Consider the following 26,947-nt stretch of genomic DNA (forward strand, 5'->3'; position numbering starts at 1 on the left):
GCTTCACAACGCCAAAGGTATGCATGATACGCACTACTAACAAAACCTATCCTCGCATGATCTGTCGCAGGCAGGAGAAATCCGCTACTACTCTTACTACCTGACCCAACTATCGGTGAGGTTTTTTTCTCTTAGCCCTGGCCTTGGCACTTTTTTCTTCTGCCCTTTAAACCGCTACCCTTTGTTCAAATTTCGGCCCAATCTATGCCCAGATGAGGGAGTATTAATGGTTAATCGTCACCAGATGTACAAAAACATCACAGTACACTCATCCTGCCGGCCGGTGTGGCCGTGCGGTTCTAGGCGCTTCAGTCTGGAACCGCGTGACCGCTACGGTCGCCGGTTCGAATCCTGCCTCGGGCATGGATGTGTGTGATGTCCTTAGGTTAGTTAGGTTTAAGTAGGTCTAAGTTCTAGGGGACTGATGACCTCAGATATTAAGTCCCATAGTGCTCAGAGCCATTTGAACCATTTTGAACTCATCCTGTGATACGTCACTTTTGTGTTGGTCATCATACCGATGTGGGCGTGAGGGGGGCTCCACCCTAAATTATAATCCAGTGTTCATTATGATAGTTGAGCTTCCGGATGATGTCCAGCGTTACTGACGCGGCTAGATCTCGCACAGTGGCTGAAACCGCTGCAGAGAGAGAGAGAGAGAGAGAGAGAGAGAGAGGGCGGCGTGGAGCGAGCGAGCGCGCCTCTGCCACGGAGCCTGGCCCACTTTTTGCCAGGCCGTTGTTTACGAGCGCCGGCGGAGCGCCACACAAGCGCGATAAGCCCGGACAGACTCGCGGGCGGAGCGTAAACTCTGACGCAGGGATCGGGGGTCACGTCACACCAGCCGCAGCTGCCGCCCAGCTCGCCCGGTGCCTCGCAGCAGCTCGTGTCGGCACGGAATCTGAGCTCACTGTCGTCTTTCGCGCAATGCTGCCACCTCCACACTGTAACCTCTCTGGCGATTCTTAATCGAAACAGCTTTCTTTGTGGCGGTCGGCAATAGGGTACACCTTCGGATGGATATTCGGATGTGACCATTGACCAGCATATCCTAGGAAAGCTGGTAAGTCAAGTTTGAACCTTTTTTTTTAATTTTATGCTCGATTCCAGGTTCTTAGAAATAAGATAACTTCTCACTTTGCTCTTGACACGGTACATAGTTAAAAGCGATTGTTTGCATAAATAAGTAGAGCCGAATAAGGAAAGAAAAGCAAATGCATTTTTTTTAGATGGTTATATGAGTTAGGAATGTTATTTCGGGTCTTAAAGATCAGAATATTTTCCTTCTCCAGGTCTTTCAAAGCGGACGACGTTTGCTGCCCAGATTTGTTTTGCTGTAATATTTCTGTATCAGTACAAATACACCCAAACTTCGAAACTCCCCGTCGCATAGAGGCCGGCTGAATCTTCGTGGCCTCTCAATGAGCAGAACGGCAGTGTGTGGAGGGGAAAGTGCCGCTCGTGCGGAACCCTAGAGGGGATGCAAGGCGCTTTGGACATACCTGGAATTACCAACCACAGGGTTGCAGATTTTAACTGCAGTTTTAGTTTTTCTTGCAGGAACATGCGCTCGGAACAAATACGTTGTAGAACACGATGTAAAGATACGACTTGGCAGTATGTGTTGGCAGTTTATCTTTCTGGAAATGTAAGAGGCCAATTGCATATGGTGTTCTGTGGAAGAGCACAAGGCACCAAACAGCTGCATGTGGCTCACGACATGCAGTTTACCTCATCAGCACACTTTTTGCTGAAGGTCCAGAGAATATCATCGTCTGCAAAACGCCTTGTTGATTGTGATGCATAGGTTGAAGCACTGCTGCCACATATACCACAGATGATAAGAAGTTCTGCAGACGCCCTAAATTTCTTTTCTTTTCTTTTTTTTTTTTTTTTTTTTTGCTCTTTCTGTAAGAAGTATGGTGATGATTCCCAATATTAACGAGATCACCCAGAGTCACAGGGTGACACCTTATACATATCAGTAAAATCAGTAAATAAAGCTGATGGTGTTAGCGATATTTCGTATAAGATACGTACAGAACGGCTGACAGAGAAAACAGCCTTCGTATCATACACCACCCTGTTGCTTGAAACCAAATGCGTCACTTTTCTTTGTTGTTGTTGTGGTCTTCAGTCCTGAGACTGGTTTGATGCAGCTCTCCATGCTACTCTATCCTGTGCAAGCTTCTTCATCTCCCAATACCTACTGCAACCTACATCCTTCTGAATGTGTTTAGTGTATTCATCTCTTGGTCTCCCTCTACGATTTTTACCCTCCACGCTGCCTTCCAATACTAAATTGGTGATCCCTTGATGCCTCAGAACATGCCCTACCAACCGATCCCTTCTTCTGGTCAAGTTGTGCCACAAACTTCTCCCCAATCCTTTCTTTACGAATATTGAAGTCATCAGCAATCCATTTTAGAACGAAAGATTGCTGTTAAAGTTTAACGCTTAATAACATTTACTTACTTGACTGAATTTGTAAGTACCTGCTCATACAGCGCAGTACACTAGCCTGCGATCAGGAAAATGGGACACGACAGCATCGAAGCCTCCAATCGAATTAACGAGACTGTGGCTGCTGCACGGGCCAGTCTGAGCCTGAGAGTCGATTCCAGGCAGTTTTCCACGCTCGTTCAGGCAAATGCTGGGCTGGCCCTCAATTTTCGCCTCAGAAAATACTACACACAGTTAAAATATCCCCAGAAACACAGCAAAGTTTATGATGCATAGACGGGTGGCGCACTCGAGTTTCCTCCCCTAAGTAATTGACCAGTACGGTGATACGAAGGGCACCAGTCCTTCAGGTACAGGGGACTCTGTGCTAGACGAGATTTGCCCGAAGAAGAAGAAGAATCAGAAGAAGGAAAAGAAGAACTGATTCGTAAGTAACACACTTCCTAACAATGGTTAGACCGAAACCTGCTCATATTAATACTTAAATTTGGTTCCAGTTTCACGCTGAAGCATTCCGTTGGTGGATTGTTTTTCCGAATTAAAAAATATCATGGTAAATTAGTTCAAGATGGTCTTCAAATTGTTCAAATAATAATAAAGTCCCCTCCCTCCCACCTCCAGCTGGTGCTAATGAGTAACAATGGCGGTGCTGATCTGTGTGCTGATTTCGTTTGTAATTACGGGTAACTTCTTCTGTTAGTTACTCACTGTTGCCCAACCACTTTACACGAAACTTCCAGACTCTCGTATTATCAACGCCTGCAAACTGTTCATATCTTTCGGTGCGACTCGACCGTTCCACCGGAAACATGTATAACGAGTACTCTCACCTCGCATAAAGGCTCGTAAATGGTAGCACTTTGGCATTATCTAAGACGCAGGACAATGCGTCTGCCGGGAAAGGAGCGTTCAGTTCCGGATGTTTCAGGGATGCATAAGGAGCACGACTGACAGCGTCATGCCGCTATTGATAGTGGTACAACCTACAACGCTGGATTCGAACAGTTACTAAAAAAAATCACAGAAAGCTTGTGACAGATCGATTATACACGGGATACTCTTTAAAGTTTTAAGTACCACCTCGGGTTTGTGACTAATATTTTGTTTGTTTATAGTTGCATGTCTGCAGTCCGGGTAAACACTGAAATCCACGCCCTACACTACCATAGCATGACTATGGAGGAACGAAAACAAAATCGCTCGGACGAGTGATAAAGTGGAATAGCGTATGATAACGCAACTAATATATTTTTCTTACCTCCTTAACTTTGAAGTAGAGTGATGAGCAAGCTTGATTCTGTACTCACCTGCAACAGAAAGAAAGACGGGTTTCACTACAGTAATGCGTGCAATCATATAGCGAAACAAACGGGAAAAATACGATTTACATCGTTAAAAATATAAAATAATGTCAATGTGTGAGAACCAATAGTTTTACCAAGCATTACGTTAAATTTTGAGTGCACATAGAGACAAAAACCATATACGAGCACTGAAAGTGGCAAATCTCCGGGGTTAAGCTCCCTTAGGAAAGCTTCTAACACAGAGCTACATAGCGTTATCACTCTTGTTTAACTTCTAGACGGAGCACTTTATGGAGGAAGTGAAAGAAAATATTACAAAAGGAAAACTGCATGTGAGAGGAGCAGTATTTACGGTGGTAAATAAGGAACATTTGTTTTCAGGCAAACTGCTGAATGAAGCAGACAGCCTTTCTGGCATAGAATTTGTTTTAATGTATACAAACCAAAGACCAGAGTGCTGAAGAAGAAAAGGAATATAATGAATTATTTAACATCAAAAATGATAAGACACTGTGGAAGAAGTGTCATCCCACTGAGTGAAATATTGAGGGCTCTACTCGTTTACGCAGCATTCTCATGTGCCAGTATTATGTGCATGTAAGAAATGTAAAGTCATTCAATGGACAGATTTCACACGAAACAGTATATCCCCATACAACTGACCAAAGTTAGGCATTCCCGGGTTCGATTCCCGACGGGGTCAGGGATTTTCTCTGCCTCGTGATGACTGGGTGTTGTGTGCTGTCCTTAGGTTAGTTAGGTTTAAGTAGTTCTAAGTTCTAGGGGACTGATGACCATAGATGTTAAGTCCCATAGTGCTCGGAGCCATTTGAACCATTTGAAAGTTAGGCACTGTCACTCTGACACTAACCTCGTTACTGTGTGTAAAGTACAGCAGGGCACTCTATGATTTGGATTCGGATTTAATCTCCAGAACTCCCTAACTGCCTGAATGAGTCAGTTTCCTGATTACACGAAGTCAGTCCATACCACATCGGCAGGGCCATGCGAAGTGAAGCAGTGTGGTGTCCAAAACGTGCTTGACTTGATGAGTACTTCACCATAAAATCGCTTAACGAACGAAAAAACTTTAAATCTCCACAACAAAACAAAGTTACGTAATTAATTTTTTGTGTGTTTGCAGGTACATGTCTGCAGTTTGCAGTCCTACACATTGACATCCCAGTTTAAGAATACTGTGGTGTGCGTACTGTAAGACCTTCGGTACACACACCATCAGATTATTTGACCTGTCGCTCTAACGAAGTAGGCGAGTGTCAGCAATATGTCTCGTGGTCTTATCGTGGCGTGTTTATCTTCTGCCATTAGGTCAGACGATAGAAATGCCACTTGCACGCTTAGAGTAGCACATTGACGGTGACCAACTTTAAACAGAACTTGATTAATTTTCACACACATTTATTAAAATAATAACAAGCATAAAATTACTTAACTTGGTTCTGAGTGCTATTTACAATTGATAATCTGAAGTTCTTTTGGTATTGATATGTTAATCTTATTCTCACATATATCTCTGATACTTGACAAAAGTGTCTGTACATTTATCTTCATGGCTATGTACAGGAATATGGTAATCTTATTAGGCGCAGACTGAAACTTGACTATAGACTGGTACAGACAAATGTAGAACTCGTACAGACTGGTGCAGACAAATGCAGACTGACTAATCGGAGGTATGTACACTCGTTATAATAGCTCGCGCGTTCATGTATCACTGCGCGAGTCTAATCCGCGAGGAGAAAAGGTTCTACGTTAGCAGCAATCTCACTGGCTGCGTTACATATTAATACGTGGATCGGCGGAAGCAGAATTTGGTCCGTCTCTATGGCAGCGCCATCTCATAGTGCGGAGACGGACGAGCGCTGCGCCTACGCTGTTGTGCTTAGCGGGGCGCGCTGTAGTGGGAAAGTTGTGTACGCGCTGACTACGCGGAACTATGTACACAACAAATACCGTAGGACGACGCTAGAGTAGTCGAAACTAAATAACGTAGCCCATTGATAGAGCGGAGTATCTTGTGGTGACAGTTCTTGAGAGGAGCGGAGACGTTGTAGCTGTGTCCGTCTGGTTTGGCCCGTCACAGCTGCACATTCTGTTTTGGATGTTCTAGCGTAGTTCTAAAATAATGTGGCGCGGGGATTTGAGAAGGAACAGCACTGAAATAGTTTGTGGTGGGTTGTGTCAGTGTACGGCAGCAATGCACCATCATATGACGCAGTGGTTAGGTGGCCTAGACGCTTCCATCGTGGTAAGAACGCCTGAATGACGAAGAAGGAGACGCTTCCAGTGTGGTAAAACAAGTCTGAATGACGGAGAACTAAGTGTCAGGCAGTCTCTCTGTGAAGATCCAGGAATCGCAATGGAAGTTTAAACTCTGCTGCTCGTAGGCTGGCATATCACCGTCTAGGCGACAGCAGAAGAATCAGTCTCATTTTCAACATGACAAAGGCTGCCCAGCTTGGGACCGCTGTTGTTCACACCCAATCAAAAAGCCGCACGGCTGAGGCAGCAACGGAAATACTGCAGCTGTATCAGGCCAATCTAGACGACTGTTTTAGCCACCACTCAGCATGGACGATTTCTGGGTATGTGACTGCGACCCAGTGACAAAGGAGTAAAGCGAGCGGTGGAAACATGTGGATTTGCCGCCGGTGGAAAAGAGGAAAACCCAGCCGTCACAGGGGAAGGCGACGCTGAGTGATATTTGGGACCGCCGTGGTGTAGCGCTAACAGATTAAGCTCGCAAGGGGCGAAACCGTCGCAGGAGCATACTACCGAAATCTGACAAGGTCAATGCTGGCTAACACGATTAAGGGTCGTGGGCAAGCAAATTATACCGTTAATATTTTCTTCCTGTGATAAAGTGGACCTGAAAACGTTTGGTTGTCATTAGAGCTAGGGGAGAGTACATTTAAGCTGATTAATATGACATTTAAAATTTACATCAGTTCTAGGAGTGCGTTCAGTGACAACACTGCAGATCTGAGCAATTGAAACTGAAGTTTTTCATGTTAAACTGTAAACGAGTAAGACTGTTGTTGGTATAATAGAAAGGATCAAATAAGTAAAGGCAGTTTAATGTCAAATGCCGTAAGAGCGTTGGAAATCCACTTGCGTGCGGAGTATAGGAGAGAGCGGCTCTCCAGACTTGCCGAAGGCGAAGAGAGTTACAGTAGCCTTCTGTAAAATGATGGACTGACGTGCAACGGCTCCTGTGGTGACAAGGCCAACGGTCGTGCCTATCTAGAGTGACAGGATGAACCGGAAATAAAAGACCATGTGTCACAGCTCCGCATGTAAATTGTTTATATTCTGTTTGCTAGACGGTCCAGTGACATTAATATAACCACCGCCTGTGTTCATCGTCAACGCCCAATAACCACTAACAGACAGCATGTGGGAGCACTACTAGTGGAGGGTATGTTAAGCTTTTCGTTTGGAGGGGGGGGGGTATGAGGGGGGGGGGGGAGGGGGGGACACCGATAACAGTGCAGCAGTTGTTGTAATGCGGAAGCGCAGCAATTTATGTAAAGTTCAAAAGGCCATGATCATTGGCTTTCGCGCCAAAGGTGGAAGCATTTCCGAAACGGCTAAGTTTTTAAACTGGTCGCTTGCCGCCTTGGTTAAACTGTACCGCGCAAGGCAGAATGGTGATACGTAAAACTGGTGCTGAGGTACACCAAGAGCTGCAGGTGACAGAAGCGAACGACGGCTGCGGAGATTGTACGGGCGAATAGACGTGTAACTGTTGAGGAACTAGCGGCTCAGATGAACCAAGGGGTTATCAACAGTGTCGCCTCAATAACCGTTCAGCGAATGTTGGTGGGTATGGGCCTCTGAGGAGGCGCCTGGATCATGGAGCCACGCTGACTGTTGTTCATCGGCAAGAAAGACTGGAATCTGAGCCCCAGTGCTGCATCCGGACGTCCACAGAGTGGCGACAGGTCGTCTTTTCAGACAATCACCTTTCATGCTCCACCGGACACGTGGCCTTTCGCTTGCACGGCGTGAAACATCTGAAAGCAAACGTCCTGCAACAACGTCGCAGGGGTCCAAGCCGGAGGAAGAAGCGTTATGGTCTGGAAAATTCTTTTCGTGGCATTCCCTGGGTGGTCTCGTCATTCTGGAAGGCACAACGGATCAACACAAGTACGCATCTACCCTTGGGGCGATATCCAGTCCTTCACGCGATTTGTTTTTCCTACCAGCAGGACAACGCAACGTGTCACGTAACTCACTGCGTACGTCCGTGGTTCGAAGAGCACCAGCATCATTTTACAATACACCCCTGGTCACCAAACGCCCCGGGTTTAAACCCAATCTAAAATCGGTGTGGCCACCTCGTTGGGGTTGTACGCGCCGTGGATCTTCAACCGAGAAATTTGTCACATCTCTCCCCGGCACTAGAACTGGCTTGGCTCAACATTCCTGTCGGTACCTTCCAGAGCCTTAATTACTCAATTCCTGTACGTTTCGGAGCGATCAGTGTTGCAAAAGTTGGTTATTCAAGCGTCTGACGGGAGGTCACGTTAATGTGACTGGATAGTCTATGAACTATAAATAAAATATATATAGGCCGAGAGGATCTGTCTCCAACCAGCATATCTGGACAGATTGTTTTTACAAGCCGCAGTTACTTTAAAATTACTTTACAAACTGAAGGACGTTGGAGGGAGATACCGTCCCCTCATTGGCTGTCACAAATATGCGTTGTCCAAGCCAACCTGCAGACTATACCGCTCGAAAATTTCACTCGTTCCTGCGCCCTCGTAAGTAGCGGACGTGCAAGCCTTCGTTATCGACACACGTGATGGGTCTGAGGGTAGTGGTATTACGACATTAATGATACGTTGTATAGAAATTACCTTTCTCTGTTGACGTTGGTTTTACTTGTCCAGGCTAAGTTCAGTAGTTTAATATATATCTAGTACAACAATTTTACACAGTGCTTCATAAAAGCAAAAATCAAATATGTGGTGTAAATGGGCTGTGCTTATAGTAATAAAATACTGTCTCATCACGACTTGGCCTTTTTATTCTAGGCTGCGACCCGGTGGCAACCTCAACGGCTTGTTGGCTCCTGCTTATCTAGTTACGCACGCTGCATACTGAGGGTCACATCCGTTAGATCACTGGGAACAGAAGTAAAAGGATAGGTTGGTGACAGGTGTGTCTGTGCTTGACAATGCAGATTTAGGTCCTCCGGATTGCGCTAGTTACGGAAACGGCACCTATTAATACAACACAGTAATGGAATTTCAGTTCTCTAATGCTACACAAAACGTATAACGTGGCATTCGTTATTGTTACTTTCCGTGCACTCTAGTACTGAACAAGTGCGATACCCAGAAGAGGCTTAACATACATATGAGTCTACAGGACGCAGCAAAAGAATAGTGACAAACATAGAGCAGCTGTAGAGGATGACTTGAGGAACAAATTGACGGTAGGAACCATTTCCATATATCGAAGTTACAGGAACAACACCTACTACTGGACTAGCCGTTCGGTAGCAAATTTGAGGACACTAACTGACGGCAAGCTGGAAGTCTAGCAATGACACTGACAATATCCAGGGTGTTAGACAGCGTCTAAGTCACGAGCGACTCTGACTACACCGCAAGGGGCAATCGCTACAGTGATGTCTGAAAACGAACTGACTTTTGCTGCTAGAGGGATGGCCTAGCGCCAGGCGTAGGCCGCTATAACTTACACTAACAACAGCGACGTAGGATGACATTTCCGAAGACAGATTTCTAGCTGCAAATTTGTTCTACTAGACGCCGTCTACGGCCCCTGAAAGTTAGTCAGTAACTTTCTGTAACTCCCTATATACGCTATCAGATCGAAAGAATCTGGATACCCATTAGTGGACTGTATTATGAGATGTGTCCAGTCTTCGTCTGAATGACACCTTGAACTCTGGTAGAGGCGCTTTCAATGAACTGTCTGAATGCCTGTGGACGAATGGCAGTCCATTCTGCCTCAAGAGCGGAAACCAGAGATGGTAGATAGTAGTGATGTTCTAATTCGTAGCAAAGAAGTTCCGATGGGTTCTGGTTGGGACTGTCCAGTCTATTTCAGGAATGTTCTTGTCCACAAGCTGTTGCCTGACACATGCTGCTTTACGACAGGCTGGAGTGTCACGTTGAAACAAATAATCATCGCCTCCAAATTGTTTTTCTACTGTATGCAATAAAAAATACTGTAAAATATGTCGATGTTCTTCCGCATTTAGCGCTTTCTTGAGCGCAAGAAGGGGACCACACTCTAATCACGAAAAATGCAACCACACAGTAATACCAGGCTCCTCTGTACATCACTGTTGCCACTGTGTGTGATGACAGGTAACGTTGTCCAGGCATTCGCCAAAACGAAGACTTTCGATCGAACTGCTGCAGGCTACGGCGCGATTTATCACTCAGAATCACTGATCACTCGTTTCCACTCATCCACTGTCCAGTCGCGTCGCTCTTTAAGCCACCTCAAGCGTCGCTTACCACTGACTTCATTAATGTGTGGCTAACGAGGATCTGCTGTACCACTGTACTCTATTCTTTTTAACTCCGCCCGCACGGTCGTTGTGCCAGATGGACTGCTGGGAGCGCTTTGTAACTGACGTGTGACTCCTTCCGCTGATTTAATGCCATTTTTTTATAACCACCCACCGTAACGCTTCTTGTCCGTCACTACATGTTGTCTGCCTGGTCTTGCTTCAGTGCCCCTCGTGACATCTAGAATTGAATTCCGCGATACAGAGGGGTCTCCAAATACTTTTGATCAGATGGTGTATATTGTGACAGCAGATCGCTCTCAGACCTGCAAGGTGGGTGGGAACAACAATACTCATCCTGCGATTTGGACTGCTCACGTGCAAAGTATTTATGAACCCAGAAGCCTGGTAATAGCTGCATTTATTCTTTATGGTTTTCAATAGAGAGGCTATGATCATAAATACCTACGCTATTTCCCTGAGCGTGGGATAAATCAGAGTAACGATTGCGCCAGGATTTTACTGCAGACGTAGAGTTTACCTGTCTGCTGTAGTTCAAAACAGTTCAAATGGCTCTGAGCACTATTGAACTTAACATCTGAGGTCATCAATCCCCTAGACTTAGAACTAATTAAACTTAACTAACCTAAGGACATCGCACACATCCATGCCCGAGGCAGGATTCGAACCTGCGATCGTAGCGGTCGCGCGGTTCCAGATTGTGGCGCCTAGAACCGAGCGGCCATAGCGGCCGGCTGTCTGCTGTAGATCCTGAGGCGGCAGTAGCATAAGTGGAGAGTCTGCTCCATATTCAGGCGCGGCGCCGAGGTTACCGGAACGCAAACTATCTTGAATGGAGTTTCGCGAATCGTGATCGAAACATTGGTAACTATTTTACGTTGAAGTTACGATTAGCTTAAATAACATTTTAATCAGACGATCATCGTTTCCGGGGTAGGTTATACCACACGTCTGCTTCCCAAAACTGCCCCTCTAGAGGTGCTGTCATTTTCCACCACGAAACCTGTCGGCATTTTTCCGCGGCTGGCTTCAAGGAATCTCCTGCACTACCCCGCTTGCACGTGAACCAAATTAATTTATGTTAGCATGCTCGTCCCCTAGAAACAGCAGAAGAATTTGTCTTTTCTATGTTTAATCGAATGACGAAGAACCAGCTGCTTTCATCAGAGAGAAGAAGACCTAAAACAAGCAGGAATCAATAAAGAAATATTAGGCGAAAGAGACAAACACAGAAACAAAACTATGAACACGAAATTTGTGGTAAAAGAAAGGAAGAGACCAGGAAAAATATGGACAGAACAAAGGAAACACGAACACAAGCAAAGAATGAAGAGGTTTTGGGAAGAGAAACAGAAGAAAAAAACATAAAGAAAGGGGAAAATTTAATAACCATGTAATATTCATGTTCAGTCACTGTCTTAAGGGCATATATATATAAGGTGAGTCACCTAACGTTACCGCTGGATATATTTCGTAAACCACATCAAATACTGACGAACCGATTCCACAGACCGAACGTGAGGAGAGAGGCTAGTGTAATTGTTTAATACAAACCATACAAAAATGCACGAAAGTATGTTTTTTAACACAAACCTACGTTTTTTTAAACAGAACCACGTTAGTTTTGTTAGCACATCTGAACATATAAACAAATACGTAATCAGTGCCGTTTGTTGCATTGTAAAATGTTAATTACATCCGGAGATATTGTAACCTAAAGTTGACGCTTGAAACCTCCGACGTTCAGTTGCGCGTCGTAACAAACACGGGCCACGGTCGGCGAGCAGCATCTGCAGGGACATGTTTACGATGACGACCGTGTTTACGAGTGTGGCTGTAGTGCATTGTTGTGGTTTGGTCTAGCTGTCGCAGTGTCCGCATGTAGCGCTTGCTGCTATTGTTATTCTGCATTCGTTTCCGCACGCAGACCAACTGTAGTACACCGTGTTACCAGACGTCTGTGATAGTGTAGTGTTGTAGGAACTGTGACCATGGTGTATTCGAACTCTGAAAAGGCGGAGATGATACTCATCTATGGCGAGTGTCGACGAAATGCAGCTGAAGCCTGCAGGGTGTATGCAGAACGGTACCCGGACAGACAGCATCCAACGTGCCGTACATTGCAAAACATCTACCGCCAACTATATGCAACAGGTATGGTCGTAGCACGCAAACGGGTCCGTAACAGGCCCGTCACAGGAGAAGCGGGTGCAGTTGGTGTGCTAGCTGCTGTTGCCATGAACCCACACATGAGTACACGGGACATTGCGAGAGCCGGTGGACTGAGTCAAAGTAGTGTGATGCGCATACTGCATCGTCACCGCTTTCACCCGTTTCATGTGTCGCTACATCAGCAATTACATGGTGATGACTTTAATCATCGAGTGCAATTCTGTCAATGGGCACTAACAGAGAATGCGTTGCAGTTCTACCTGTTTACCGATGAAGCGGGTTTCACAAACCACGGGGCAGTGATTCTACGGAACATGCATTACTGGTCCGTGGACAATCCTCGCTGGCTCAGACAGGTAGAGCGACAGCGACCGTGGACTGTAAATGTATGGTGCGGAATCATTGGCGACCACCTCATTGGTCCTCACTTCATTGCAGGGGCCCAAACAGCTGCAACATACATCGCGTTTCTACAGAATGATCTGCCAACGTTGCTCGAAAATGTCCCACTGGAAACGCGTAGGCGTATGTGGTATGGTGCACCTGCACATTCCGCAATTAACACTAGGCTGACCCTTGACAGGATGTTCGACGGGCGTTTCATAGGACGTGGAGGACGCATAAATTGGCCAGCCCGTTCTCCCGATCTTACACCTCTGGACTTCTTTCTGTGGGGTACGTTAAAGGAGAATGTGTACCGTGAAGTGCCTACACCCCCAGAGAATATGAAATAACGTATTGTGGCAGCCTGCGGCGACATTGCACCAGATCTATTGCGGCGTGTACGACATTCATTACGCCAGAGATTGCAATTGTGTGCAGCAAATGATGGCCACCACATTGAACATCTATTGGCCTGACATGTCGGGACACACTCTATTCCGCTCCGTAATTGAAAACGGAAACCACGTGTGTACATGTACCTCACCCCTCATGGTAATGTACATGTGCGTCAGTGAATAAGACCAATAAAAAGGTGTTAGCATGTGGACGTAATGTGCTGTTCCAATCTCTTCTGTACCTGAGGTCCATCACCGTTCCCTTTGGATCCCTACGTAATTCGGTGCTCTCCGATACACACGATCGAACAGCGGAGGAGTGGTACTCAAGCGTCAACTTTAGGTTACAGTATCTCCGGATGTAATTAACTTTTACAATGCAACAAACGGCACTGATTACGTATTTGTTTATATGTTCAGATGTGCTAACAAAACTAACGGGGTTCCATTTAAAAAAAACGTAGGTTTGTGTTAAAAAACATACTTCCGTGCATTTTTTAATGGTTTGCATTAACCAATTACACTAGCCCCTCTCCTCGCGTTCGGTCTGTGGAATCGTTTCGTCAGTATTTGATGTGGTTTACGAAATGTATCCAGCGGTAATGTTAGGTGACTCAACCTGTATATATATACTCGAACAGCGTTGCAGAGGCTACAGGTTTCCAGGTGATGTCGATTTCTGTACAAGGCCCATGACTGATGTCAATTTTTTCCTCTGGGTCCAGATTTGACTTGACGACCTCGCTCTCACTTCCTGTCCCAAGAAGCAGCCATTGTACAAAATCTTCCCGAGCCGCAAAAGAGGTCACGAGTCGCCAAACTGGAGCCATTCCTCTAATATCTGCCTCACTCACGTAACTGACTGCTTTAAAACTACGAGTACATCCGTACATGCGTAAAATTTCCCCGCTGACTCACATCTGGCTATGTGACAATAAATTAAAATTTTCGTGTCGCTACGAAGCGAATGGTGGAGGGAGGTTTAGGAGTCACCACTCGTGCGCCACGTGCAGACGTGGGGGCCGGCAGTGTTTGCCGACGAACCCCTCGCGCCGCCTGTGGGTCGCCACGCATAAAAGGCGACGCTAATGCACGACAGCAATCAACGTTATAGCGAGTTACCACCCATATGCGGCCCGACCCGACAGCACAGGTGCGCAGTCGCGGCTTCCCCAGCGCGGTGGAGACTATTTTCCCTCCACCGGCTGCTGCTGCGTAGACACAAAAAAAATTCGATCCCCCTGGCGACGGGAAGGCGCGCAGGGCCCTCTCCTGCCCTACGGTTTTTAATCAGTCCGCAACACCGAATTCCCTAATGAACAATTTTGTTTTCACAAGGGCTCCTGCTACGGAAACCCGGGCCCGCCCCCTTCTCCCTGTCCCTTCCCCCGCCCCCCTGGTGAACTTCGCCTGTCGCGACGAACCTGAAGCCGCCGTCAGCGCAGGCAAAAGCCGCCACTGGGCAGAAGCATCTTTGTTCATTATAACGGTACCGGCGCCATTATACGAATATTAATTTTAATTAAAAAGCACCCGGTGCGCTCCGGTGCTCTGACATCAGAAATACGCCTGTTACGAAGGCCATCTATCATCGCCCTTAAAGTAAGCTTCACAAGTTTTTATGGAAAAAAGCTCTCCGAAATATAACACATCTGTATTAGGTGACCATCTATACTGCGTGCTCATCAATCTGCTCACTGCATTCAGCAAGTCCCTCAATTCTTCCTTACTGTTGTGAGTGGCGGGTTTTTTTGTTTTTTTATTCTGTAATTCTGCGCAACGGATTAATCTGAGATGTACCCTTTACCCTGTGCCTCCTGCAAGATGCAATTTCCACCCCCACACTACTACAGAAGTCAGACAGAAGCTCCTAACGTTCTAAAGAGAAATGCTTGAAAAACTTTCAGCAATAAATATCTTCTGGAGTCGTCCGCTGGAAGGAAATGACACCAAAATTCACAAAATTTCTTCGTAACTAGTGGGATACTTGGGTACTGGTTAGTCCGCCTTAAACATCCCAACAACCACCATCACCACTTGGGTACTGGAGTCGTGCTAGTTAGTGTAAGAAAAACATGAAACTAACGAAAATTATTATTTATTTTGCAAAAAATTCTGAGAAATCACAATGGCACTTTTAGTTATGAACTTAACACGTTATTTCCTGGTTCTTTTCAAAATGTGAAGTTACCTCTCAAGGATAGGATTCGCTAATGAAATTTCTATACAAAGTTTAAGATTGTTGTTGACTTGGCAGAATGGCTGAGAGGCGCGCCAACTCAACGTGAATAATTATCCGTTAGAGTGTTGCTATGTACAGGTGAGGCTGTCACATGTGAAATGCAGTGAAGTGTACTGTTGTGGAGGAAGTATGGGGTTCGCAATAGCTGTAGCGCACAATACCGTAAGCTGCGATGACTGCTGTCTGCGCCGCTCACTGCTGACAAATAAGATACCTCTCGTTCTATCTGGATTGACCTTCGCCAATCAAACTCTCCCTACGCCTTGATGATGTCGAGGACTCCTATTCGCCCCTAGTCTAACTATTGGCGAGGTACACCGGTCAGATAACGAGTCCACCGCGATGCCACTCAAAAAGTCGCTCGCAGGCGTTTAACTATATCTCTGTCTGTTCACACCACACAATAAGTGTAGTGGCCAACACAGTGAACAACGCTTAATCGCAAGGACTCAATATAGAGTCGCATTTCGATTCGCTCTCGACAGAGGTGCTCTCCCAGTGAAATACTGAGGAGAGACTTGTTCCTCACTCTGTGAGTACACATACGAGCGCGCACGCTTTCGTTACGTGTTTTCGCTCCAAGAGCGACAACGGAACAGCCCCTCTCTATGCGAGACGTGAAGGGGTATATCTTTCGGTCTCTTTCGTTACTCCTTCAGCTCAAGGCGTCAGAAATATCGTCTGCCAATCAGCATTGCTCTTAAAACGGGAGAATGACGTTTCATTTAAGGCGACCAATCCGGAATTCTGTAGCATTGGCGTTTGGCATTTGCTGTCTCCCTGTGAAAATCTCTGAAACTGCGTGCTATGTGTAAAGAATGAGTAGGTTGGGCGCTCCCACACAATGTAGCGGAATTTGGAATTTGCTTTTAAGCCAAACACAGGGTCGTTCCTGTTTTCCCTCGGGCACACGCTGTCTGCTCCACGGGTGGTCACCGGCCGACATAGATAGGCTGGGACGTCCTCTGAAGGGACCGGCATCCCATTGTGCAGTTTCTATCCCGAACTAAAAGCTTCTGTGACCTTTGTGTCTCGAATGCGCGTGTGTATGCCAGCCTCGAGTATTTCAACCACGGTGCGCTTACTTGTTATTTGCAAATCGTTTATATGAATTCATACAACACTGACTTTATCTTATTGAGTTTGGGTTCGAATGAAGCGTCTTGATTTGCGGAATATGATTGTGATGGCGGAATATGTAAGCAATGAAGGTCAGGAGACCACGATGTCTTACACTGTCAATGGGGATAGCAATGTCAGCAGCGAATCTAATCATTGAAGTCTCTTCAGCCTGACATGTAATATCATACCTGAAACTTCGTTTTTTCCGTCACTGGTTCGTCAGTATACAGACTGAACAATATGTACGAAAGACTGCTTCCCTTTCTTACATCCTTCCTAACACAAGCACTTTGCTCTTATTCTTCCATTCTTTTTTTCCCTACTTGCATATATTGTGTATTATACATCTTTCCCTATGGCTTACATCTATTTCCCTGAGAATCTCTAACATCTCGCACATTTTGGCTGTCGAGCACTTTTTTCAGGCCGTCAAATGCTACAAGCATGTCTTGATGAAAGTAATGAGGAGTTGCAGAAACGGGGTAAATCATAAACTTAATATCATAATCAGTGTCCACAAGGTGCATGGAGTGAAGGAATTGCGTTATCTTGGGAGCTAGTATAGATAATCATCCTTAATCTGAGGTAGAAATTTTTGAGAATGCACATTTGGAGCACAACACCGTATGGTAGTGAATCAATGACTGTGGGAAAACCGAAAATGGAAGAGAATCGATGCGTTTCATATGTGGAGTCTTGGTAGGATATTGCAAATTAGGTGGACTGGTTAGATCAAAAAAATGAGGAAGTTCTCCACAGACAACTAGAGGAGAAACATATGTGGCTGTCCGGATACTTTTGAAGTTTTGGAAATTGGTGGTAAGGTCTTATGGGGTCAAGCAGCTGAGGTCATCGGTCCCTAAGCTTACACACTATTTAATCTAACTTAAACTAAATTACGCTAAGGACGACACACACATCCATGCCCGAGGGAAGACTCGAACCTCCGACGGGGGGAGCCGCGCGATCCGTGACGAGATGCCTAACACCGCGCAGATACTTTTGATCATTCATTGGAAGAATCCTAAGGAAATTCGTCCGAAAATAAAGGAAGTAGGTTACAGCACACTTGTTCGCCCACTACTTGAATACTGCTCACCGGTGTGGGATCCGTACCAGACAGGGTTGATAGAAGAGATAGAGAAGATCGAACGGAGAGCTGCGCGCTTCGTTACAGGATCATTTAGTAATCGCGAAAGTGTTACGGAGATGATAGATGAACTCCAGTGGAAGAGTCTACAAGAGAGACGCTTAGTAGCTCGGTACGGGATTTTGTTGAAGTTTCGAGAACATACCTTCACCGAGGAGTCAAGCAGTATATTCTCCTTCCTACGTATATCTCGGGAAGAGAGCATGAGGATAAGATCAGAGATATTAGAGCCCACACAGAGGCATACCGACAATCCTTCTTTCCACGAACAATACGAGACTGGAATAGAAGGGAGAACCGACAGAGGTATTCGAGGTACCCTCCGCCAAACACCGTCAGGTGGCTTCTACATCTACATCTACATTTATACTCCGCAAGCCACCCAACGGTGTGTGGCGGAGGGCACTTTACGTGCCACTGTCATTACCTCCCTTTCCTGTTCCAGTCGCGTATGGTTCGCGGGAAGAACGACTGTCTGAAAGCCTCCGTGCGCGCTCTAATCTCTCTAATTTTACATTCGTGATCTCCTCGGGAGGTATAAGTAGGGGGAAGCAATATATTCGATACCTCATCCAGAAACGCACCCTCTCGAAACCTGGCGAGCAAGCTACACCGCGATGCAGAGCGCCTCTCTTGCAGAGTCTGCCACTTGAGTTTATTATGAGCTTGCGGAGTATCGATGTAGATGTGGATGTAGATGTAGATCACATAGTGTACCTTTAAGGCGCACGAATTTTCTACATGTTGTGGTTGCAGTAATCGACTGAACAAAGACAAACTAATCCAACACCCGGGTACTCAACAAATTTACGTGCAAACAAGAAATGAGCAGGATCGCAAGAATCGGGCGTGTACTTGATTCGAATCGTAATTCATCACGGTTTCAATATCCCGGCTGTGCTTCGAGCGCGACGTGTGTGAGCTAAGTCAGTCTGTTTGTCCGACAAATGTTATCTCTAGGCGATAACACGGGGAAACAAGAAGTGAGTATGCCGAGGAACCTTGTCCGTCGCGAAGCGAAGCAGAACTTGCGTTCCACTGTCGCCCTTTTTGCAGCAAGTAAGCCGACTCCACGGCGTGGCACCCGGGCCAGCAGCCGCGTCAATACCGCGCCTTGCGCCCAAATTGGAGGGAAGGGAAGAGAAACGCGACGATAAAATGTAGAAACACTTCTCGCAGTGTTGAGATAGCTCGGTGTTTATTTCCTGAGCCGTAAAAAGAAATCGCGACACGAGAAAAAGTTTCAGATTACTGCAGAACGCTAGAAAAAGTCCGTTCGGGGGATTCGTAGCTGTTCGCGACAGCATTGTGCTGTGAACTTAGAGGAAGAACGCAACTCTTTCGCTGTTTACTGAAAATCAGAACAAGTGTGTTCACATAACTGTGCGTCGCACGTAGACCGTACAACGTCTCTCCCCCTCTCCCCCCCCCCCTCTCTCTCTCTCTTCTCTCCTTCACAAACACACACACACGTGCACAAAAAGAATGAGAAGGAAGATAAGCGAGGTGCTTGCTTACCATACGGCGACAACGGAGAGAAACTAGACTACGCCCAGACTTGAGCAAGCAGCTCTTGGCAACACGGCCTGGCGCGATAAGAGTGCGCGTCTGCGTCAACGATCGCAGACTCGTTCTGCTTATACGCCGCCGTCCATTTCCGTTCGGTGTGCAATGTTGCTGGCGCACATCCAAAAGTTGCCGGCAACTGTTTTCACTTCAGGGAAGGCTCTACGTTTTGCACTGCACGGTGCCCTTTATTCAGAAACATTTTTAGACTGGCTAGTGAATTATGTAAGACCAAACGTCGTCCGGCCAGTTTCAATTACCATAAAAGTTTGTGGGATATTCGCAACGCTTCATTGCTCCTGCTGTTATCTTCTGTTGTTTTGGCCGTGGGGCTGAGTCAGCTACGGGAAAAAGAATCCAGCAGCGATCGGAACGATGGCAGAAGATAAAGTCAGGAGTATTGCTACGATGCGAACATACGGAAACTTTTACAGTACTGTTGGTATGCAACAGTAACGATTGTAGAGATCACCGATAGTGAAAGTTAGTGTACATAAAATTATTGTAAGGTAAATTTGAGTTTGTACTACTGCTATTACGAGTGGCTACGAAATGAAAGCAGTGAACTTTTTATATAAATTTATAAAATTTTAGATCAATTTTTGCATGTTATTTACGACTATAATTTGTTTTAGGCATTATGAATTGATGGAGGTTTCAAGATGTGGAATAACGTGTAGGAAAAATGCGAAGTTTGTTTCAAATACGTCTCATGCGTTGTTGAAAACTGTACGCGTATGTCCTAGTGGTTTAAAAGTGAAACTACAGCTTAAAACAATAGATTGTTGACTTTTGCCGATTTCTTCTTGTATTCGTTGCTTACTGTGATAATAAATGTTAGAAGTAAATAATTGTTTACTTACAATATCTCCTTGTATTCGTTGTCTGCTATGATGATAAAGGTCAAATTTGTGAAACATTTTAAAATTAATTTTTTTCATATTTTTAGGATCCTGAGGTTTAAATGCATTCATATAAAGTACACTGAGGATACTTCCAGATATCGTGTAGGACTCCCTTTCGCCCGGCTCAGTGCAGCAAACTCGTTGTATGGACTCAACAAGTCGTTGGAAGACCCTGCAGAATTATTGAGCCATGCTGGCTCTATTGCCATCCGTGACTGCGAAAGTGTTGCTAGTACAGGACTTGGTCCACGAGCTAACCTCTCGACTACGTCCCATAAATGTTCGACGGGATTCATGTCGGCCGATCTGGGTAGCCAAATCATTCGCTCGAATTATCCAGAACGTTCTTCGAATCACTTCAGAACAGTTGTGGCCCGATGGCCTGACATCGTTGTCCGGCAACATTAAGTCGTTGAATGGTTGCAAAGGGTCTCCATGTAGCGGAAAATAACCGTTTCCAGTCATTGATCGGTTCAGTTGGACCAGAGGATCCAGTCCATTCTCCGTAAACACCGCCCACCCTATTACGGAGCCACCACCACCCTGCACAGTAGTACCTTGTTGACAACCTGGATCCATAGCTTCGTGGGGTCTGCGTCACACTCTAACCCTACCATCAGCTCTTACCGATTGGAACCGGGACTCATCTGACCAGGCTACTGGTTTCCAGTCGTCTAGTGCCCAACTGGTACTGTCAAGGACCCAGGAGAGGCGGTGTTGCAGGCGATTTCGTGCTGTTAGCAAAGGGATTTGCGTCGGTCGTCTGCTATCATAACCCACTAACGCCAGATTTCGCCACACTGCTTCAAAGGATACGTTCGTCGCACCTCCCACAATGATTTCTGCGGCTATTTCACGCAGTGGTACTTGTCCGTTAGCACTGACAAACTACGCAAACGCCGCTGCTCTCGGTCGTTACGTGAAGACCTTCGGCCACTACGTGTGCTGAGAGGTAATGACTAAATTTGGTATTGTCGGCACACTCTTGACACTGTGAATCTTGGAATATTGAATTCCTTAACGACTTCCGAAGTGTAATTCCCCATGCGTCTGCCTCCAACTACCATCCCGCGTTCAAAGTCCGTCAATTGCCGTCGAGCGGCCATAATCACGTCGGACAAATGAATCACCTGAGTAAAAAAGACAGCTGCACCAGTCGACTGCCCTTTTACACCTTTTGTACGCGATACTACCGTCATCTGCATATGGACATATCGTTATTCGGTGACTTTGTCACCTCAGTGTAATGCTGCTCGGATTCTATTACAAAATTTGTGAGGAACGGCAAGATCAGGAAGAGCCATACAAAAACTGATGTAGAATTACCAGGTAGTGAATCGAACTTGGGAGGAAAGAAATGTACCGTATAATTGGATTAAAAGACGCGATCAGGTGATAGGATCCATAATGAGGCATCAAGGGATCGTCGATTTGCTAAAAAAGTCAAGTGCTGTGAGAGAGCGGGGGAGGATAAATACTGTAGAGGGAGATCAACTTAGGACGCAGGTTCAAATGGTAAGTGGGAGTAGCCTTGCACGTGGTAGACTAATGTAGAGAGCTTTATCAAACAAAACTTCGGACTGAAGGCCGCAACAACAGCTACAAGTGAACAATATCTGATTCAGTAAATCAGTAATATAAGATATCAAGAAAAGCGTATCTTCTACTACTATTGAGAAGAGTGTGCAAACTATGAAAAGCTAATTGTAAATTTAACTGACTTAAGAAATTACGCGGCGGTATGTAGGAAACTGACATGAATAAGCAAGGTATTAATGTCTTCAAAAAATACAGAGACAGAACGATGGAGTAAAAGTTTCCGAGATAAAACAAATCAACGAATGGAACGCAGAATGCTGAGAGTAGTTCACATGGAAGGAAATGTGAACAATAAACCTGTTCTGAAGAAAGCGTAAACTCGATGCAGGTGATTAACTATGGCCCTTCGTTAGCCTGTAACGGAAAGGAGAGGGAACTGCTTTGTAGAACTCTGTGTTGCGGAAAGTTGACATTAAATTATAGAGGAATGTAAATGGGCTGGAGATGAACATGCTAAGTAGCTGCTGAGTGTAATAGTTTGACACGCGTGCCAGTTGAAAGATACAGTGATGATGATACTTTGCATAGGGCAGAAAGCAACAGAAAGAAATGATGATGGCTATTACGTGTATACAGGGTGTTACAAAAATATACGGCCAAAATTTCAGGAAACATTCCTCACACACAAATAAAGTAAAGATGTTATATGGACATGTGTCCGGAAACGCTTAATTTCCATGTTAGAGCTCATTTTAGTTTCGTCAGTATGTACTGTTGGAGCACGTTATCATGATTTCATACGGGATACTCTACCTGTGCTGCTAGAACATATGCCTTTAAAAGTACGACACAACATGTGGTTCATGCACGATGGAGCTCCTGCACATTTCAGTCGAAGTGTACGTAAGCTTCACAACAACAGATTCGCTGACCGATGCATGGTAGAGGCGGACCAATTCCATGGCATCAACGCTCTCCTGACCTCAACCCTCTTGACTTTCTTTTATGGGGGCATTTGAAAGCTCTTGTCTACGCAACCCCTGTACCAAATGTAGAGACTCTTCGTGCTCGTATTGTGGACGGCTGTGATACAATACGCCATTTTCCAGGGCTGCATCAGCACGTCCGGGATTCCATGCGACGGAGGGTGGATACATGTATCCTCGCTAACGGAGGACGTTTTGAACACTTCCTGTAACAAAGTGTTTGAAGTCACACTGGTACATTCTGTTGCTGTGTGTTTCCATTCCATGATTAATGTGATTTGAAGAGAAGTAATAAAATGAGCTCTAACATGCAAAGTAAGCGTTTCCGGACACATGTCCACATAACATCTTTTCTTTCTTTGTGTGTGAGGAATGTTTCCTGAAAGTTTGGCCGTACCTTTTTGTAACACCCTGTATAGCAGAAAGGGAAAGTCCAGTTTGGAGCGATGGCAATTAAGAAGTGGAACTGGAAGAACCTTTTAGAAAGATAATGCTGGTGATGATAGTTGAGAACATGAGGACAATTTGTGCACAACGCAACGATCAATAGGCAGCTGACTGATGACCAAAAGTTCGACAAAGACTCTTTGCAGTCACGGTGAATATTGTAAATAACTCGCCCAACTGAAGAAAAAGAACAGCCTGTACATAGCCTTCTTTGAAACCAACAAGAGTGTGAGACTTTTGGGCACACAGTATATTTCACGGCGTTCGTCTCAGAAACTGCTGCAATACTTGACGACATCGGAGTGGTAATGAAATATTTGTATGAGTGATCGGCGTTGTAAAGGGTTATCGGGTCATAAGAAGTGTAAAGTAAGCGCCTGTTTATCGTTAGTAGGTCGAAGGATCATGGAAGTTGATGTCTACGAGGAGTAGTGATAACGTTTTATCATCTCGAAAAAATAAGGTTATGTAATTGATATTTCTTTTTCTTTGTTCGCAGATACACGTAAGCAGTCCTGGCGTACAATGCAATCACCGCGCCGCACTGCCGTAGCATAACACTATAATGACGTGGTCCTTCTCCACTTAACGTGTGAACTGCGCTGTTTTGTTATGGCTGCTTTAGTGGCATTCTATGATACTATGGCGTGGAGATTTCAGTGTGTACTAGGGCTGCAGTCATGTATCTCCAAACAAACACAACTTACATTTTTTCGAAGGGGTAGCTAAAACTATCCGACTTTTTCCCTAATGCATATGCTGCAGTGGTGGAGCACTTTAGTAGTAAGCCGTCGCTGAGAAGTCCGGTGGATCGATTGATCTCTAAGTGGCAATATGAGTTAATAATGTGTCTGTGAGTGTGTTCAAGGAGGACGCGTGGAGGAGCGCCACACAGCGTCGAACGTACAAGTCTGATGCCTTTCTCTGCTAAGGCCGATCGAGCGGAATTAGTGTGAAGAGTCGTTTTTCAGTGCCGAGGAGGGACGTACAAATGCCAGCATTTGTTGCAAATCGCGAGAACGAAGACACAGATGAGGCTACGGTATGAAACAACAAGCCCAGATCAGAAGAATCGTTTAACTGTTAGTTCACACGCATTTGAAACGGAAAGGAAGCCGTTTTTGAAGCATCAAGATCGAGTTGCTTGTCAACGAGAATAACGACGGACATCACCGAGAAAATGCGAGAGCTACAGGCGCGAACTCTGACGCTGTGTCTGAGATTGTGCCTGCCTCGTAGCGAGGATGCTACCTTTTACAGGAAATCAAAGGTAAATAAAAGGTAAATGAACTCAAGTTTTATAGAATTGATGGCTTTACACACAGCTGGTTTGAACTAGACTTGTCAAAGAGAATGCAAAAGGTTGTGCTGAATAATTTAGATAATGTCGGAAAGATAGAAAATTTTAGTGACTGGAGTAAAATCACAAAACCAGTGCCGCAGGGTTCAATTTTGGGCCCACTCCTATTCTTTAAATATTTTAATGACCTTCCACTTAACATTCAACAAGCAAAGTTGGTGACTTTTTCAGACGATACTAGTGTTATAATAAATGCTATTAGAGAGAAAGCAACGGAAGAGTTAGTAAATAACATTTTCTAAAGTATTATTAAGTGGTACTCTGAAAATGTACTCTCCCTACATTTTGAAAAAATAAAAATAAAATACACTGTGTTCGGTACTCCACAACAAATAGTCATACTAACAATTGATGTAGCACATGAGGAGTCAGTAAGTAGGGTAGAATGCTCCACATTTTTGAGTGTACATATTGCTGAAAACTTGAACTGGAAGAAGTATATTCCTAAGTTTCTCAAACAATTAAGTTCAGCTAATTTTGCTCTTCGTACGACTGCTCCTATTGGAAACAAACAAATTAACTTCCTGGCGTATTATGCATATTTCCACCCAATAATGTCGCACTTATAAAGAGAGTACTGATTGCACAAATCGAGCAGTAAGAATAATATACGTTGTTCACCCACCGACTTCAGTTAGGGACCTCTTGAAGGAGTAAGCACTTTAACTGTGCCGTCACTATGCACATTTTCGCTAACGAGATTGGTGATAAATAATCTATCACAATTTGGGAAGAACAGTGATATATACAACACTAGAGGGATAAATGGCCTTTATTACGCATTGTTAAGGCTGTCAGTGGCTCAGAGAAGAGTTCAATATGCAGGAATAAAAATTTTTAATCATTTGCTCGATAACATAAAAGTTTTAAAAAATGAAAAGTCGAGATCGCAATACATTTCTTTATTAACCGGTTTCGGCTTATCTACAAGCCGTCTTCAGAACTTTTTGGCCGCCTCTATGGCTGGTGCCGGCGGCTACTCGTTTTTTTTTCTTTTACCACGATAGTAAATGTTTGACAGGTAGTGAAGAAAGTTTTAAATCTGATTTAAAATCATTCCTCCTGGACAACTCCTATTCCACTCAAGAATTTCTACTTAAAAAGTGGTAGCCAGTAAAAAAAATCTTGTTTTTAAGAGTAGTTGCACAAATATGGATAAAATAAGAATGTGTTCGTTAGTGTTAATACTAATCATGTATACATAAGCCGTATAATTTCAGTGTTCAAGAGTAGATAACTATAGTTTTATTTTCAATAGCGAAGAACGTACATTGTAGGTATTGAAATGCGATCAAATGGTAACGTGCCTATTCCATGCATGACAGTACTGCACCGCGCTCAGCGTTCAGTCAGTTTGTTTGTCCCAGTCAGTCACGAGCCGCCATGAACGCGTGTGGGACTGACCCTTGCCAAAAGAATGAGAGCGAGTTTACTTCATTCCAAGGCCAAAAGCTTTGACTTGAACCTGCCAATGAGAACACTAGACGACAGAATTTTAGTTTCCATAATAGTCTGAAGGACAAGGTGCTCTCGCGTAGTCTTCCACCCTGATCGTCACGCTGAAGCAAGCAGTGGTTCAGACCTTTATCTTACGTTTAACATGGACGCATTCGACCAGCAATCTTCGGTGTAATGATGAGACGCACGAGCATTTAGGTTCCGTTCTTACGATTAGGTTCCACGATATTGTTCAAGCTGGGTAAAATCGCGTCTTTCCGCGTTGTTCTTTAAGAATTCTTGGGCAGAATACTGCTTCGTTCACGTATACAGTTGCCTCAGAACGCTTCTAAACTTATATTTGTACTAGGCGTCTGTAAATTCAATCGATTTATAAGCAGCTTTCCGCACTCGCGACTCGACTATGTTTTCAACCGATTTAGGATGTTATTTCATTTGTGATTCTGAAAACTGGTTTTCAGAAGGGTTGGTAATACCCAGATTCGATGTTTGTTCATAGTCATTATGGTGAAACTGTGTACATAACCTGTTTGTAAATTCTGTTGGTTTTCTGATACATTTCCACTTTGCGAAATCATTAACTCACATCTTTATCCTAAAACTACCGACTCCACCACGTGTATCTGCCTCTGTGTTTGAACATTTAAACGTGTTTTCATGGGGAGGGGTGCTTCTTACAGTTATGTTACATTTAATCACTGGCTACACCGCACATGCGTGCCCCACTAGTAATTAATACTTTGTAAAAGACTTTCAGAAATCCAGCTAAATTGATGCAGGTCTCCGAGATATTTCGTGGACGAGACGACGTAATTGCAAATCATCGCATTCAGTACGAAACCTGATGTTTTAAGGTTCTTTAGGCAATGTAGGCTTTGTGTACCTTTTCGTCGCCAGTTGCTAGTTTCAAGTCCGATCG

At 44.9% G+C, this 26,947-nt stretch overlaps 1 protein-coding gene across 1 annotated transcript in view; it reads right to left on the bottom strand.

Moving 5' to 3' along the window:
• The window catches only part of LOC124619503 (CUGBP Elav-like family member 2), a 1,137,606-nt gene extending 1,133,868 nt beyond the window's left edge, over nucleotides 1–3,738 (bottom strand). The window contains exon 1 of the mRNA XM_047145926.1: nucleotides 3,722–3,738. The gene's annotated coding sequence lies outside the window, so the exon portion shown is untranslated. The remainder of the gene's footprint in view (nucleotides 1–3,721) is intronic.
• Between the last annotated feature and the right edge of the window lie 23,209 nt (nucleotides 3,739–26,947).

This window comes from Schistocerca americana, chromosome 6, assembly GCF_021461395.2.
Source record: "Schistocerca americana isolate TAMUIC-IGC-003095 chromosome 6, iqSchAmer2.1, whole genome shotgun sequence".
In the NCBI taxonomy this organism is placed as follows: domain Eukaryota; kingdom Metazoa; phylum Arthropoda; class Insecta; order Orthoptera; family Acrididae; genus Schistocerca; species Schistocerca americana.